The sequence below is a fragment of the Diospyros lotus genome, chromosome 6, assembly GCF_014633365.1.
Source record: "Diospyros lotus cultivar Yz01 chromosome 6, ASM1463336v1, whole genome shotgun sequence".
Classification (NCBI taxonomy): domain Eukaryota; kingdom Viridiplantae; phylum Streptophyta; class Magnoliopsida; order Ericales; family Ebenaceae; genus Diospyros; species Diospyros lotus.
This window is the reverse complement of record NC_068343.1, coordinates 9,529,102-9,546,306: the sequence shown is the minus strand read 5'-3', so window position 1 is coordinate 9,546,306 and position 17,205 is coordinate 9,529,102. Positions and strand designations below refer to the sequence as shown.

Below are 17,205 nucleotides of genomic sequence, written 5' to 3'. Positions count from 1 at the left end.
ACTTCCACTTGCATAACCTATACATGCAACTTTAATTAGGATTATTCCTCCTTCTCAAGGGGCTTTCCTAATGAATATATTTCTAACATCAATATGATTGGTCTCTCCATTGTGGGACTAAATTCTAAACCAATTTGAACTGCATCACATTAACACTGCACCATACCTGGATTGGCCTTAACATTGCTAGATTTATTCCTAGCTCCCCAAAACCAGCCTTTTAGGCTTTACCACTGTTTTTCCTCTAATGTTTACTTCAAACAAACAAAACTGCTTGAATTTTCTTTTAATTCTCCTCTATCTACCTACTAGTCTACCAAGATATACTTAAGATTAGGGTAACCTAGGCTACCTTAAACTGTCCAAACCCTATTCCAATCTCTATGCCTTAGTATTTCCTAGCTTATCCTTCCTCCCACACTCTCAAACACTGATCTAAACGCTCAGCTATACCTTGAGAGTTCTATTTGGAGAAAATACCAATGAAGCTGTCTCACAATATACTAGGCATACCACTGGAATACTCACAGCTTCCACATGCACTCAATTTCCCTTTTGGACTCTTCCAATCTTATATCTTACCTAAGGAATTACTATCATTTTTAGAGAGACCTTCTAAGTAATCAACCTTGCTTACCTTTCCTTCTAGCCTCTATTCCCTTGGGCTACTCTATAAGATCAATTTTCCCTTAATTTTCACATGGATCATGGCTGTTGGAGTCTTAGAGATGCCTATTCGACACAAATCAATCCTTCTGTGCAACTTTAACCAATGGCTATTTGTCTAGCCTTTTTCCTAGACTTTTTCCCCATTTTCAGCACCTTCCTTAATTCTCAAATAGACACTTCATAGCACTCCACCCCTTTAACCTAAGGGATCTTCCGTTTAAGTCCAAGATTCTCCCCAAATTTACATAGCTCCATGCCATTCATTTGGACAAGAGTGCATCACCTCTTCTTATACAAGAGGTTCCATTTTTCATCCTATTCATTAGCACTCAAACCAGAGCCTAAGCATCCTTCAAACCCAACATTCCATACCTCACTAATACTTTCTTGTGGTTCTATCTATTCCTCATCCTAGGCAACACTCTAAACCTTCTACTCCCTTGCTCATTATCTACAAGATGATTCTTCTTCTCTTTCCTTGCTTAACCCGGATTTTGATCAAAATGGGCTACACCATACAAGACAACACTTGCACACACCCTTTTCCCCTCACTATTCACAAAGACCTTCATTGCAAGAGCCAAAGCTATCTTGAACACTAGCTTTTTCCCTCTCACAATCTAGCCCATGCTTGCGCAATGAGAATGATAAAAAAAAAAATCAGATTTTCTTATTGCTATACCCTAGTTCATAGGCTAGTTTTGAACATTCCCAAAGGATTATACATGTTTTATTTTCCCAACATCCCAGATTCCATCCCTTGCCCTTAGCATCAGCTAATTTTATATTCCATTGGTAGAGTTTTCCCACATAAGTAAGAACCATAGCTTTAGAAGTCCTAGGCATACCTATTTCACAACTCTAAATCACCTAACCTTTCATACCAGAAGAAATTTCCAGCAAGCTCATACACACTTGGGAATTCCTTAGGGACACACCACCTCCACTAGGTTCACCTCACCTAGCTCCACCATGAGATAAGGCCTAGATAGGTCCCCCTAGATCCTAGAAGCTGATCTCTAATGGGATTTTGACATATAAAAGGTCTGATTTGGAGATTTCTATTTTGGTGACCTTACCAAACCACATGGTTCCTATTTCCTTACACTTACAAATTTTCCTCATCCTAATATCCCTAGCCTTAGATACTTTTCTTAGACCTTGCTCATCGAAGTGAGTCATCCTTAAAGAATGTCGTTGCCTAACTTATCATAAGCTTTCCTTAGTGGCTGCAGCTTATCCACATAAAAAATGCAAGCCTGCACCACATAACCTCCATTCTTTAGGGTTGCTACCATCTTTCTAAGAGATCCTTGCAACTCTTAGGGTTTCAATTCTCCTAAATAGGAGAAATCCTTTACTATCTAATTTTTCCTAAGAACATTAGGCTTTCTTTTAAATCAGGGACATATTTTTATAGCTTCTAATATTCTGGAACAGCTCCACCATGCATCCTATTTTCACATCTCCAATTCCCTTGACCATACTTGTTTCCTAGAGAAACCATTTCCCCATCCACCATGACTCTAAAGGTAAATACCTATTTCTTATGAGAAGTGCATCCTAAACCTAGTGCTTATGCTACTTTTCCTGCATACTTAGAAAAACTATAGGACATCCGCACTCTCATAGCCAAGACCCCACATAGTGCTTGAGCATTTAGGGCTAGTTCTATCTTGGAATTCTTTCTTCCTATTTAGGCAGTCCTTCTTCATATGCCCTTTTTCATGGCAATGAAAACATTTAACCACTTTCTTGCCACACCTAAAGTTAGACCGATACCTACCATTAAACCTAGGGTCTCTTTTTCCTGTTCTAGAGTTTACTGCCAAAGCTTCTATGGCAAATTTTTTATACTCTACCTTGTGTTGTAAATCCTTGGAATTCAAAGCTCCTGTCACATCATCTAGGGTCAACTTATCCCTCCCATGTTTCAAGATATCTACAAAGGTCTCATAAGACCTAGGAAGAGAGTGCAATAAGACCAAAACTTTATCCTTATCTTCATACCTAATATTTATATTCTCAAGATCCAAACACAGTTTATTAAAACTGTCCATATGGTCTTGCAACCTTTGACCCTCACTCATCTTGAAGGAAAAAAATTGTGTTTTAAAGTATAGCCGATTAGAGAGTTTTAGTCATGTCTAACCTATTCCAAATCTCCTCCGCAATTGTCATCTTTGACACCTCCCGCAAGACTTTATTTCCTAGGCTTAGAATAAGGGTGTTAAAGGCTCTTTTGTCGGTCTCTTTCCTCCTGTCCTTGATTTGCTTTTTTTGGACTTCAGTTAGGGTTTCAAGCATAGGCTTTTCAGCCTCTAAGACATCCTCCAGTCCAAGATTTCTCAAAAGAGCTCTCATATTCATCTTCCATAGGCCAAAATCGTTTTGGCCATCAAATTTCTCAACATCATACCATGCGGCAGAGGCTATAGGAGTCATTCTTGCGGGTATGTGATGAAATTCTAAGTTCTTGATGGTTCTTGATGAAAGACTCGGCTCTGATACCAATTTGTTAAAATTTGGGGCGCTGTCAGCCTTGTAATCCTCATAAGAAACCGATTAAACACCCCTCAACACACTCTCAACTCACTCGGCCAACATAGAACCAACACAACAGTCAATAAAGAACAGAAATAAAAGCATAAACAGAACAAGAAAGACAATCAAATCACATGATGAGACACCAGTTTTTATCCTGATTCATGCCACGTAAATGGCACTACATCTAGCCTTAGAAACCACCACCGAGCAGCCTTTTTTATTGATGGATAACAATACAAGACTTTCCCTCTTTCTCTCTCCCACGATACAAGCTTTTCTAAGAATGTACAAGACTATTCTAACTCCCAGTCTTCTGACTCTCTTGGCTCTTGTGAAAACAAAAAGAGAACATGCGATTCTTAGACCCTCACCCCCTGCCCTATTTATAAAAAATAGGGTGATATTTCCTAGGGTCGGTTATGACTTTATCGGATTTGCCCTCCATTAATAACTAATATTATAAGAGTGTCACCTGTCTGTCAACTACCCCATAACTGCATACAAAACACTGCACATAATTCTATCACTAACTTGAGACAATCTTCAACAAAACACATTCATAAATTCATCACTGTAATAGAATCTAAGATATATTTAAAAGAGCTTAAATCCCTATATCCACAGCAAAAACCTCCTATAGAATCAATACAAAATAGCAGTAGCATACAAGTATGGAGACTGTGGTTGGACATAGTCGAGTCCGTGAATCGACAACAATTGAACTTTCATGAAACAAAACAAAATAGTGGGGAAACTACATAAACAACCTACACAAATTTTCGTTGTTAGGAAATTAAAACGCATATGAATCCAACATATGTACCAAGATTTCATAATCTTTATTCACAAAAATAACAAAAGTGGATTATGATACCATAGAAGATAAAGTAAAAGACCCATAAAAATTTCGGATCATGGACTGATAAAGAGGGTAACGAAATGATACAGGTAAATAAACACAAAAATATGGGGGAAAATAACATAGAACAAATCAATCATTGTTTTAGCCAAAACATAAACAGAGACACTCATTCATACCTTTCTTGTAAGGGTAGATTTGGAGAGTATGAAAGAGAAAAGGGAGACTACAGCTTCTGTTTGTATGAGCGAATGATTGTCGTATGAAACTCAGGCTGATTAGTGTGAAGGGGCAAGAGAAGCAACTGTTGTCAATGGCCGATAAGGAATGACAACAGTGACCAACAATGGACAACGGCAACGGTTGTGGTGACTTCGCTGCTCTTTGATCGAGACAAAGAAATGGGTTTGAAAAGAGAAGGGCATTGAAGGATTAAATACAGAGTGCAATGGTTCTAATTTTGAAGGGTCGTCCAAGTTAATTTTATTGATAGTAATTTTATCTTTTTTCTACACTGCATTTCAGCATAAACTTGAAATTTTTTATTTATCTTTATTTAAAAATAATTAACTAATTTTGAAGGACCGTTCAAGTTAATTTTATCGATAGTAATTTTATCTTTCTTCTACACTGCATTTCAGCATAAACTTCAATTTTTTATTTATCTTCATTTAAAAATAATTTTTAATTTTAACCAAACACCCTTTTACAATCTACAATCTCATCTTCACAATTCATCTTAAAATCATTATACTATTTAATTTTTTTTGTCAAATAAAAAAGATTATACTTTAAAACTAAGTAGCTTGTGAAGGGCATATTTGTATTAATTTTTAATTATAAATTATATTAAGACAAAAGTGTCTTGAATTTGAGTATTGTGGGTTACATAAGATAGTGATTATTGAACACACATAAAAGTAGAAATTTAAAATTAAAAATTAATAATATTATCCAAATCTCTAAATGCAATATGCATCATAAACAAAACGAAGTGAAGGAGCAACTAACTATTGAAAGTAACATCAATAAAATAGATAGGCAAGCTATCCAAATCTCCGAATGCATTATGCATCATAAACAAAACGAAGTGAAGGAGCAATTAACTGCTGAAAGTTGAAGCAGATCTGGAGCTGGAGCTTCTAAGAAGCAGATCTGAAAGACTGAATCTGATGAGAGCCAATCGACAATCAAGAGGCAGCGAGCCACCAGCAACAGCGAGCGACGGAGCAAGGGGCAGCGAGCCACCGACCACGAGCACGAGGGCGAGCCGGCAAGGGCGAGCGACGAAGCAGAACAGCGAGAGGCGACGCTTGCTGGGCGAGCGACGGAGCAGCGAGCCATCGGCCACGAGGGCGAGGCGAGCCGGCGAGGACAAGCGACTGCCGACCGAGCAGCGAGAGGCGAGAGCCAAAGGGCAATGGCAAAGGGGGACGGAGTAGCAGGAAGAGAGAGAGGCAGTTAGCGACCAGCGACAGATTAGTTAGAGGAGCGAGGGCGAGCCGCCGACAGTGATGGAGAGGGCGAGGCGCGACAAAGCGAGAGAGGTAGGGCTAGGGCAGTGAACAAAAGAAATGGAGGGAGAAGGGTCGCGAAGAAGGGAGTGGGCGAGTGGGCCTAGGCAATGGGCCCTTATAAATATGGACATTTTCAATTTATGAGCCCCCTAATTAATGAAATTTTCATGGCCCTAAGGCAACTGTCTCGTGAAAGGTCCGGCCCTGGGCAAAGCCCTAGCTACAATTCTCTCTCTCCAGTCTTGACAAAATGATGTAGTCATTCCATGCAAACATTTCCATTGTCCGCTCAGTAAAGCATTTGCCAAAACAAAAACATCTCAAGATAGTTAATAGCAGTAGTAGCCAACATCATGTACAATTGATTGTGAAGGAATTGAGTTTAGAAAATGTATTCGAGTTACAAAACTTTAGCTAGAAAACCAAGCAAGAGAATAGACGCCGGCAATCCAATTTGCAACACCAGAGTCTGGATATTGGCCATTCATCTGCAATCTTCTAGCGGTTCTGAATCAGAGGACCTCCTGAATGAGCTTCTTTGTGAGGGATTTAGAGAGTCCCATGACACTATCAGTAGTCCCCACCTGCAGTTCAGCAGTTCAATCAGGAGAGGAACCGGTTTAACTTACAACAACAACAATAACAATCACAAGTACGGCTTCAATAAACAAAAGAGAAATACTGAAATAGAAAATATGAATTCCACAAGTAGCTAGACAAAAAGACTATTTGGTTCCCTTCAGCCACAGTATTGGAGATAACATCAAGATTCATATGTTTAACAGTTTTAGAGCTTCCACAAATTAAAATATTTGAAATAAATTCGGTAAAAGGAGTAATTGGGAGGGAAGGAAAATAAAACCATGCTTTATTTATTGGAAGAAAGAAAAGAGGAGGTCATGGCTAGTTTGGTTTCTGGGAAGATGTCAATTGGAAATGACTTTTTTTCAAAATCTTAGAAGATGAAATGAAGAGTTCAAAACTTGAGGGACTCAATGGAAGTTATAGAAAGTTTCGAGGCTTCATGGAAAGATTAAAAAGTAAAGAAGTAAAAATAAATGGGACAAAAGTGCAATTTTCAAAACTTGAAAACTGCCATGGCAGACCAAGCTTCTTGCCACGCTTCCCATCACCGAATTCGGTGGCGAAAGACTCAAGGGAGTGGGATGAGGGACCTCGGGGCAACAACTAGGCGGACAATCGGCCTTGGCATTGACCGAAATGGCCAAATTTCAGCCGAAAGTGGCTAAAAAATTAGTCACTTTAATCAAGCTTTTGAGAGCTATTTCGGTAGGTTTTGGACGGATATATGGCAAGGGGAGACATCAGAGGCCCTGGGTTGCTCAAGATCTGTCGTTTTTGGGTTCGAATTTGGTTATAAATAGAGGATATAGTGATCGAGGGTTTTGCAAGATTTGAGCTTCAAATCGACCTCGTTTTTGAACAAATTGAGGCACGAAACCATAAGAATTTTATTGCCCGTGAGGTGAGGATCATTTCTAAAAATTTTGAGGAATTTTAGAGTTCATTTGAGGGGTGATCAGAATTTCGCCGGAAAAATCGAATCTCGTCGGAATCGGACTGATTTTTGCCCGGAAATAGGTCTTCAGAATGTTGTTTCAAACTCAAATTTGGCCAGGGTGATTGAATCAAGGTGGGCTATCTTCTGGTATAGTCAGTTTGATTTTCTTGTGTGCCGGCGCTGGAGAAGATGATCGGAGGTAATTTTTATTATTTTTAAATATTAAAAATAAAGAAAAATAAAGTAAAAATAGAAATAAGATAGATAAAATTCTGAAAAAATGTCCATAAATACAGGAACAATGAATAGTTTATGTTTATGAATTTTTATTTTAGAAATTTCATGAGAAAAATAATTATTTAGAATATTTGAAAGGAAACTTAATTAGAAAAAAAATAAGAAGAGATTTTGGAAAATTCCCAGAAAATGTATGGAGATTATAAATATTATTTTAGGAATTTTTATGAATAAAAATTCAAGAAATTACTTGATTAGGTATTTATTTTGAATTTTGGAAGAAGTTATGACTATGAAAAATAGAGAAAAAATAAAAAATAAGTGTGAAAAAATTAGAGTATTGATTTTTCCTTGCAAATGATTGGTCAGGAAGTGATTTGGCCAAAGATCTTGATGATTTGCATTATTTTTTAGGTTGGCACGCAAACCAAGATTATGCACATTTTTTGAGGTATTTCGAACTTTGTGCTAAGGTGAGTGGTTTTGTCCCAAAAACCTATATATGACATGTTTGCTTCATTATGCATGATATTTATTAAAGTTATGATCATTTTGTCATATTACATGGAAAGTCGTGATTTTTGTATGGCATGATATTATTAGCATATTGATACTCGTGCATGGAATTGGGATGTTGCCCCTGATAGTGTAACTGTAATTTCTCAAGGGCGAATGATGGAACAACGTTAGGATTATCTTGAAAGCAAGTCAGGATTCTGCCTAGGGTTCCGTGCCGGGCTGGTGGGCCAAGAAAGTTACAATAAGGCATATGATTGTTTATGTTATTGTATCATGTATTCATGTATCATATTTCTAAACTCTCACTAGAAGATTCATCTTCTAATTGGGTCATGTCTTTGGAACATTCAAACGTTCCAGTTAGGATTTGCATATATAGCAAGGAGATGATTGAGACGTAAGGGTACGTGATGACGTGGCCGATAGGTTTGGCTAGTTGTCCCGATATTTGCTTCCTCGTGAGGATTCAGAATATATTATTATATTGATGATCATGTATAATTGTTATGGTTTTATATATTTATGAGGAATCGTCAGATTGTACAGATAAGTCTCCATGTATTTAAGTATTTAATGATATGATGGTACAAATTTCTTATGTTATGATTAAGTGAATTCAGTTATGTACCATATCAGGTTTCGATTTTAAACTTCCGCATTTATGATGATTACCTGTCTTGGCTTATTGATTCTTGTTTAGTATGCTGGGAAGGTAAAACGGGATTGTTGGGAAATGGTTTATATTAAAAATATATATATATTCTCAAAATTCCTAAATTATTTAACGCTCGAAAAAGTGGGGCGTTACAATAGCTTGTCACAAAATTTCATTGACGAAATTTCCATCACTGTTCAGCGACGAGACTACCAAACCCGTCATTGATTTGCGACGATATGACCTACCCCGTCGTTAATTTGAGACGGGACTGGTAGTCCCGTCGCTAATTTGTGTTTAAAATCTCCCAATTTCCCATCCCGAACGCCATTTCTCCCCCCTAGTTCTCATGCTATTTCTCCCCCATCCTTCTGTTCTCACACCATTTCTCTTTTCCCCCTAGTTCTTTTGTTTTCTACAGTTAATACCTCTCACCGATGTTGTTACTGCCTCCGGTGCCATTGTTGTCACTCTTTCAGTCACTGAAATAATTACTTTGTGTTGTTTAGTTTTAATTTTAGTTATTTTGTGTTATTTAGTTTTAGTTTAAAGTTTTTAAAATTAATTATTTTATGTTAGTTAAGTTGTAGTTATTTTGTGTTAGTTTAGTTTAATGATTATTTTGTATTAGTTTAGTTTAATGGTTATTTTATGTTAATTAGTTTAGTTTTAGTTTAATTATTTATATTATTTGTTACAGTATGTTTAGAAATTAAAATGTAAACTTTATTGATTGTTATTTAGTAATCATCATATAAATGTATATCTATTTTGTTATGTAATTGTATTAATAAATAATGATTATTTTTTATTTTTAATTTAAAACAGTAAAACTTTTAATTAAAAAATATAATACTGTAATTTTAAATAAAATACATAGAAAATAAAATACTAAAAATTAACATAGTATTTAAATAAATATATATTTTGTTGTTATAAAATAAAATATACACATTAAAAAATTAAAAAATTCTATTTAACATAAAACATTAAAAATAATAAATAAAATTTCGATTCAAATATTTAAAATTAACATACGAAATAAATTAGATAATTATTTTAATTGAAATATATAGGTAAATACTAAAAATTAAAATAGTATTTAAAAAAATTATTATTTTGTTGTTATAAAATATGTAGAGCATACTAATAGATTTTAAGATTTTTATTTAAAATAAAACACTAAACATGAGAAATAAAATTTCAATTCAATTATTTAGGAGTAACATAAGAAATAAATTAGATAAATATTTAAATTCAAATATGTTAGAAATGAAATATTAAAAATAAAAATACCATTCATGAAAAAATATATTTTGTTGTTATAAAATGAAATAAGCACACTAATAGATTTTAAGATTTTTATTTAAAATCAAACACTCAAAATAAAAAATAAAATTTCAACGTTAGACATTTACAGCTAACATATAAAATAAATTAGATACACTATTTTAACCATAATTTTTTTAATAACTCAATCCAAATAAAATAAAAATGTAAAAAATAAAAAATTTAATAAATATTAATTTATTAATGAAAATAAAAATTTAAATAAGTATTTAAGAAAAATTCAATTCAAACATGTAGAACTAAGTAATACAGAAAATATTCTGAATATTTAGTTTAGACAAGCCTATTTATAAAATTTAATTTAATTTAAAAATATATAGTATTTTAATAAAGATCAAAATTTATCTCAATGTTATATTTATTTATTGATAAATATGCATATTAAATAAACAAAATTTAAGAGAATAATAAATTATCTATTTTTATATTTATTTCTTGTTCATATTTATCAGTTGCCTATGACAGTCTGGAGTCATGCAATATATAATTTAGTTAGTTTTCAGGATATATAGTATTTCAGTCATATACTTGTAGGGGTGTGCAGCGGTTCGGTTAAACCGAACTAACCGAACCGAACCGACCAGTTTGGTTCGATTAATTTATACTTGGTTATCGGTTTAGTTAAGTCCGGTCAAATTTCAGTTTATAAAAAATCGGTTCGGTTTTACTGATTCGGTCTACTCAGTTAACCGAATCAACCGATAATCAAAACGACGTCATTTGACGCAAAAAATCGAGTTTACACAAAGAAGATATCACGTGGAGAACAGTAGGGGGGCTACGCACGCATCCATTCGGACCAATCCATTGTACGAGAGAGAGAGAGGGGGGGGAAATCGAAACCCTAGCGTCGTCGTTGCTTCCAACTGTCACCGTCGATTCCTTCCGTCGCAACTTCGTCTTTTTCTTTCCCGTCAAACGTCGATAGAGTCACAGAATTGAGGTGAGTTCCTGTTCTTCATCGTCAGTGGCTTTGTATATTTGATTCTTTGAGCGTTCAAGCTCTAATCCATCCTAACCAAAACTAAGAGAAAGAGAAGCCCTACCGTCTGTCGATTCGTCGTCGTCAATTAGGTCCTTGACTCATTTCGATCTACCCCTAGCCCTAACCAAAACCCTAAACGTAAACCTAAATCATAATCGATTAGACCTAGACCACACCTAGTCACCGACGATCGACCCACACGGCCACACCTACGACCAACACAGAGGTTAGGTTAGTTTCGAATTTTCGTTAGGTTAGGGTTTTGGATTTTTTAAATTTTTTGGACTTTTAGTTACTAGTTTGGGGATTTTTTGTTTGTTGTTGGTAGTTACTATTTACACAGCCACACCTACGACCAACATAGAGGTTTTTTGTTTTTTGTTTTTTGTTGTTGTTGCCATTCTTTGTCATATTGAGATTCATTACCTATTCTTTTTGAAACATCTTAGGTTGTATAAGGAAAGGAAATGAGGTTGTTGAACACTTGAACTTGTTGTTCTTTACTTCTTTTTGCAAATTTCCAGGCATGTATTTTTTATTTCAACATTATTTAGTTGTGTAATGTGGTAGAAATGAATTACATGTTGAATCAACTGCTTTATAATAAAAGGAAAAATTATAAACCAAACACATTTTCATTTTCAAATAATTAGTAGAAGTGGACAAAATGGGATACCCTATCCCATTCTGTCCCTTAATTTTTCATTTTAAATTACAGCCCCTTAGAAGTGAATTCCATTTTTCAGTATTCATTTTCATATAATTAGTAGAAGTGGACAAAATTAGGAGGATGATAGAATTTTAATTGCAGCCCCTTAATTTTTCTTTTAAATTACAAGATTGTAAGTTAATCACAAGAAGACATTTTAACTCACTGTTTTAATACATATTAATTACAATTGTATTAATTTTAGATGGCTAGAGAAGAAGACACCAGTCAGGCCACAAACATCCCTAGCAGTATAGATGATAGTTCAAGACCTACACCAATAGTACCAAGTCAAGGTAGTCAATCTCAAGCTGATAGAGGTGCAACTTCACTAGGCAAGGCAAATAGAAAAACAATAAGAGCTAGGTCAGATGTGTGGGATCATTTTACTAAGTTTACAAATGTAGAGGGTCAAATTAAAGGGAAATGCAACTATTATTTTAGGGAGTTCCATTGTGATTCCAAAAAAAATGGGACTACGGCTCTAAGAAATCATATAGGAACATGTAAAAAACACCCTCATGCTTTGGAAACCCACCAAATGCAATTAAACTTGCAACCAACTTCAACGATAACGGGAGCTGGGAGAGAGGGGGAGAGTATGGGATTGGTAAATTGAAAATTTGATCAAGTGCTTGCTAGAAAGGCTTTAGCTCGCATGGTGATGATAGATGAGATGCCTTTCAAATTTGTTGAGCGTGAGAGGTTTAGGCACTTCATTAATGTGATTTGTCCAAAATTTCGAATTCCTTCACGTTGGATAATTTCTCGTGATTGTTTTAAATTATTTAATGAAGAGAGGTTGAAATTGATGAATGAGGTAAAAAATGCATGTCAAATAGTTTGTTTAACCACTGCCACATAGACCTCCATTCAAAGGATTAATTATATGTGCTTGACAGCGCACTATATTGACAATAATTGGACATTGAAGAAAAAAAAATTAAATTTTTGTCCACAATATAGTCACAAGGGTGATGCTATTGCTATGGCAATTGAGAAATGTCTAATGGGGTGGAAACTTGATAGAGTTTTGACTTTGACAGTAGATAATGCTAGTTCAAATGATGTTGTTGTGGGTAACTTCAGGAAAAAAAATAGCAAAATGGGATGCTAGCATTATGAGTGGCAATTATTTACATATCAGGTATGTGGCTCATATAATAAATTTGGTTGTGCAACATGGGTTGAAAGAGCTAGATGAATCAATAACAAGAGTTAGGGATGCAGTCAGATATATTAGATAATCTCCAGCAAGATTAAGAAAATTCAAAGAATGTGTGGAAGTGGAAAAAATAGAATCTAAGGGCATATTGTTGTTGGATGTTGCAACTAGATGGAACTCCACATACTTGATGATAGAGACTGCTCAAAAGTTTGAGAGGGCTTTTGAGAGATTTGATGAGGAAGAGCCATGTTTTATGCTTGATCTTGGTACAAGTAGTTGGAATAATGACATGCAATAGGTTATTACTATTAATGGGAGACCTAAGCCAGAGGATTGGACAAGGGTCAGAATGTTTGTTAAAGTGTTATAACAATTTTATGAGCTTACTTTGTCAGTTTTGGGTACTTCATATGTCACATCCAACACTTTTTTTCATAAGATTAGTACTGTTCATTGTCTCTTACATGAGTGGCAGGAAGGTGACGATCTTGAGTTTAGTGAGATGGCTGAAAAAATTAAAGAAAAGTTTGATAAATATTGGGGGGATCTAGAAAAAATAAATCACCTGCCTTACATTGCTATGGTGCTTGATCCTAGGCACAAGTTAGATTTTATGGAGTATGCACTTCAGAAGATGTATCCAGGTAAGAAAGGGATTGTTGTAGTTTTGTCCTTAAAAAATGTTGTATATGCTTTGTATGAAGAATATAAGAAAAAATTGGTACCTGACGATGAAGTAAGAGAGCGGTCTCAAGTGTCTACTCCACTTGTTGTGGAGAATGTTGAGAAAGGAAAATCGCAGACCAAACTTGCTTAGTTCTCGTTTTAAAAAGTATAAGTATGCTAGTGATAGTGGGTCTACAATTGTGCCTTCAGAATGGGATAAGTATTTAAGTGAAGTGTGTGAGAAGGAAACTGATGACTTAGAAATTTTGAATGGGTGGAAAGTTAATTGTCATCGATTTCTTATTCTATCTTCCATGGCTCGGGATGTGTTGGCAATTCCAGTTTCTACTGTTGCATCCGAGTCTGCTTTCAGCACAAGGGGTCGAGTTATCTTTCTCCTAAAGTGGTTGAAAGTTTGATTTGTACGCAAGATTAGCTCCGGTCATCTACCACCTTATTGAGTATTGAAGAAGATTTGGATCATGTTGAACAACTTGAAGAAGGTAAACTTATTGTTACTCTTTTTTTTAAAAAAAAAAATTAGTTCAATACTTGTTACTTTTAAATTATTTAATTAATTTTGTGTATTGTTTTAGAATTGGCAAAGGTTATTGTTGACAGCCCCGCACCTATGGAAATTTAGATTTTGAAGACTCTTGCATTTGTAAGTAAGAGGATTTGAACCTCTTAGTATTTCAATATCTATTAGTTATTTGGTTTGCTTTGGTTGACTATGTTTAAGGTTTTTTTTTTAATTGCCATTATTTTAGTTTCTCATGGAGAAATTACCCCCTTGTACAAATCTTATTTGCCTGACATTTAATTCACTGATGGCATATTTCTTTTTTTATTTTTCTATCGACGAGGCATTTGTAACCTTCAACCTTTAGACAATAATTCACAAACCTTTCACATTGAGAAATTACTTTTGTTGGACCATTCAATTGATAGAAATGAAGAATTGTGTATAAAGAACAGATATATAATCAACACGAGCTGATGACTCATACCTAACTAGAAATTCTTGTTAAGACTTAAGAGTTGCAATAATATGTCTCCATTACCATGAATTTTTAAAGACTATAGACACCCATAGTAGCAATCAAATGTCAACTTCATCCTGACATGGAGCTTAAGAGAGGCATTCGCTAAAGTATATTGTGTTCAATAACATGTGTTAATTTTTTGTGTCTCAATCATATATGAAATTTAAACCTATCACTTGAAAAAAATAGGGTATCCAATCCTCCCAATTCAGCTTAAAATGTTTTCGTGTACCCACCAACTTCAATTAAATGGTCAGGTCATACAGAGACCAAAACACCTTGTTTGTTTCCCTAATTGGATTGAGGTTGTTTTGCCATGGCTTCAAGATGATGGTAGCAAAATCTTGGAAGGTACAAAAAGGGAGGATTAAGTTTTCTTTGTTTTTTTAGTGTTATAATTCGTCGTTTTTTAATATTGTCAACGCTAAACAACTTAACTTTAATTAATTTATCGACAACTAATCACAGTTAAATTAGCATACTAGCTAGGAATAGTCTAACATGTTAATTACCTGTTGACTATGTTTGAGGTTTTTTTAAAGTTGCAGAAAGCATATTGTTGCATGTTGTTTGATAATAATATTAATATGTTGTAGAGATTAAAAATGCATGTACTGAAGTTCAACTTTTCTTTTTTCGAAGGTTGGAGAAGTTAGGAGCTCTTGAGTAGAGCAAACAACAGAGTAGTGCACTTTCTCATGGCATAGGCTTAAGCTCGTGGATGTGAAGGGGTTTTGGACACCCCAACAAACCTATTTCAGGTGCTTTACTCCATCATGCTTTTTGGTGGACTCTAGTCAAGTCCTATGCTATGTTTTCTTTTTTAGTCTAGGTTTGTGAGGTATGAGGCATTACCATGTTTGTTCCTGCATGATAATATTCCCTGTGGCTAGCTTGTGCACGAGCACCAACAATGGAGGCTTTATTACTTGTATGTGGTTACAGCATATTGTTCATCTGCTTTCAAACTCTATGTTGTTGTTATGTTTGTTGTTATTGAATAACAGCATATTGGTTATGTTTATTGTTATTACTTGTATGTTGTATATTTTGTTTGTTTGCTGTTATTGAAGTTACTTTTGAACCATGTCTTGTGACAAGTTGAGTGAAATATTATTGTTGAATGTATATTATTGTTTGAAATCTTGATTGCAAAGTTGAAAGCTAATTTTTCAGTATTAGAAATCTTGAATTGCAAAGCTTTGTTTCCCAATTCAGTGGGACAATTTAGAAGGTACATTAGGCTAGTTCAATACATTTCGAAGGTTTGGTTAGACCGAACCAGTTAGTTCGATTCGGTTATATAGCGGTCGGTTCTCGGTTCGGTTAGTAGTTTAGGAAAAACTTCGGTTAGCATTTCGGTTCAGTTAGGGCATTTTTAGAGATCGATTATTTCGGTTATTCCATTGGTGTCAGTCTGTTCGATTCGGTTATTGTTTCTGGTTCGGTTATTAATTTTCGAGTGGTCCGGTTCGGTTAAAACCGAATGCACACTCCTATATACTTGTGAGGAATTAGTACATGGTCATTATACAATTTTGAATTGAAAATGGAAGTCTCGTTGCATCATTGATGGATTGATAATAGGTGTATGCCAAGAAGGGATGTGATCACTCCTGAATTTTATGTTGGTGTCGATGAGTTCATTCAACTTGCATCTACTCAAAAAAGTTTCATAAGACTACGAGTGTTAAAGTGTCTTTGTAAGCATGGGTTCATGAAAGGGTAGTATTACTAGACAAACCATGGGGAAAACATGCTAGTAATGCCTCCAAGTGTTATTGTAAATGAATATTATAGAGAATATAATTGTAGGGATCAGTTTAATCCGTATGAGCAAATGATAATGGATGCAACAGGGCCGTCACATGGGTTTGCTATAATGCAATGAGCGGTTAACGAAAGTGGTCATCAGTCGTACAATATTGAAGAACCACCTAATGAAAATGCAAAAACATCATTCGTAAGTATTAGAGAGTCATCGTCGCCTATAGTTAATGAACATGACATCTTCTATTAAGCTGTCAATTGTCGAAATAAAAAGGGTCGAATATACGATCTGGTCTCCCAAGTTAACTTGTTATATCCAACTATATCTTCCAACCGCTCTAGCTAATCATTTTTAAATATGTCACAAGAGTTTGAACAAATGAGACTCAAAATCACCCAATTAAATGAAGAACTGTTTCAATCCCGAGCTGAGAATCAACAACTATGACAGTGGCAAGAACAAATGAAGGTGTGATAGTCAGAAATGAATACAATAGTACAAGGATTGACAAAACAATCTACTGTAAATGCTAGACCGTCGATTGTTTCGAATGGATCTAACCCGGTACCCAATCAGGATGAGGATGACGATGAGAAAAATGTAATTGAGAATAATAATGACAATTAATTGTTGTAAATATTTATAATATTAAATTTTCATTTGAAATTTTTCAAATGAAATTTTTATTACTTATTAAAATTAATTTTCTTTTTAATGTTAATTTTGTTTTATTTTAAATGTAAACATTGATAATATTAATATTTTCTTTCTAATGTTACTTTTTAATATTTTATTTAATTTTTTTTAAAAAAGTTTCTTGTTATTTTTAATTTTTTTATATTTTATTTTTTAATTTTAAAATTAATTTTAATATTTTACTTATTAATTTTTATTATTTTAAAACAAAATTTTAATTTTAATTTTTAAAAATATTTTAATAAATTTTAATTTTTTAAAATTTTAAATTAAAAACATATTTTAATTT

The 17,205-nt window shown here is 34.4% G+C and overlaps 1 protein-coding gene across 2 annotated transcripts in view; it reads right to left on the bottom strand.

The window, feature by feature from the left end:
* Positions 1 to 17,205, bottom strand: part of LOC127803992 (60S ribosomal protein L6, mitochondrial-like) — a 55,342-nt gene that overhangs the window by 2,826 nt on the left and 35,311 nt on the right. The window contains exon 1 of one of the 2 annotated variants that reach the window (XM_052340681.1): positions 4,255 to 4,408. The exons of the other annotated variant lie outside the window; for it this stretch is intronic. The gene's annotated coding sequence lies outside the window, so the exon portion shown is untranslated. Of the gene's footprint in view, positions 1 to 4,254; positions 4,409 to 17,205 lie in introns of those variants that run through there. 2 annotated transcript variants of the gene reach the window in all.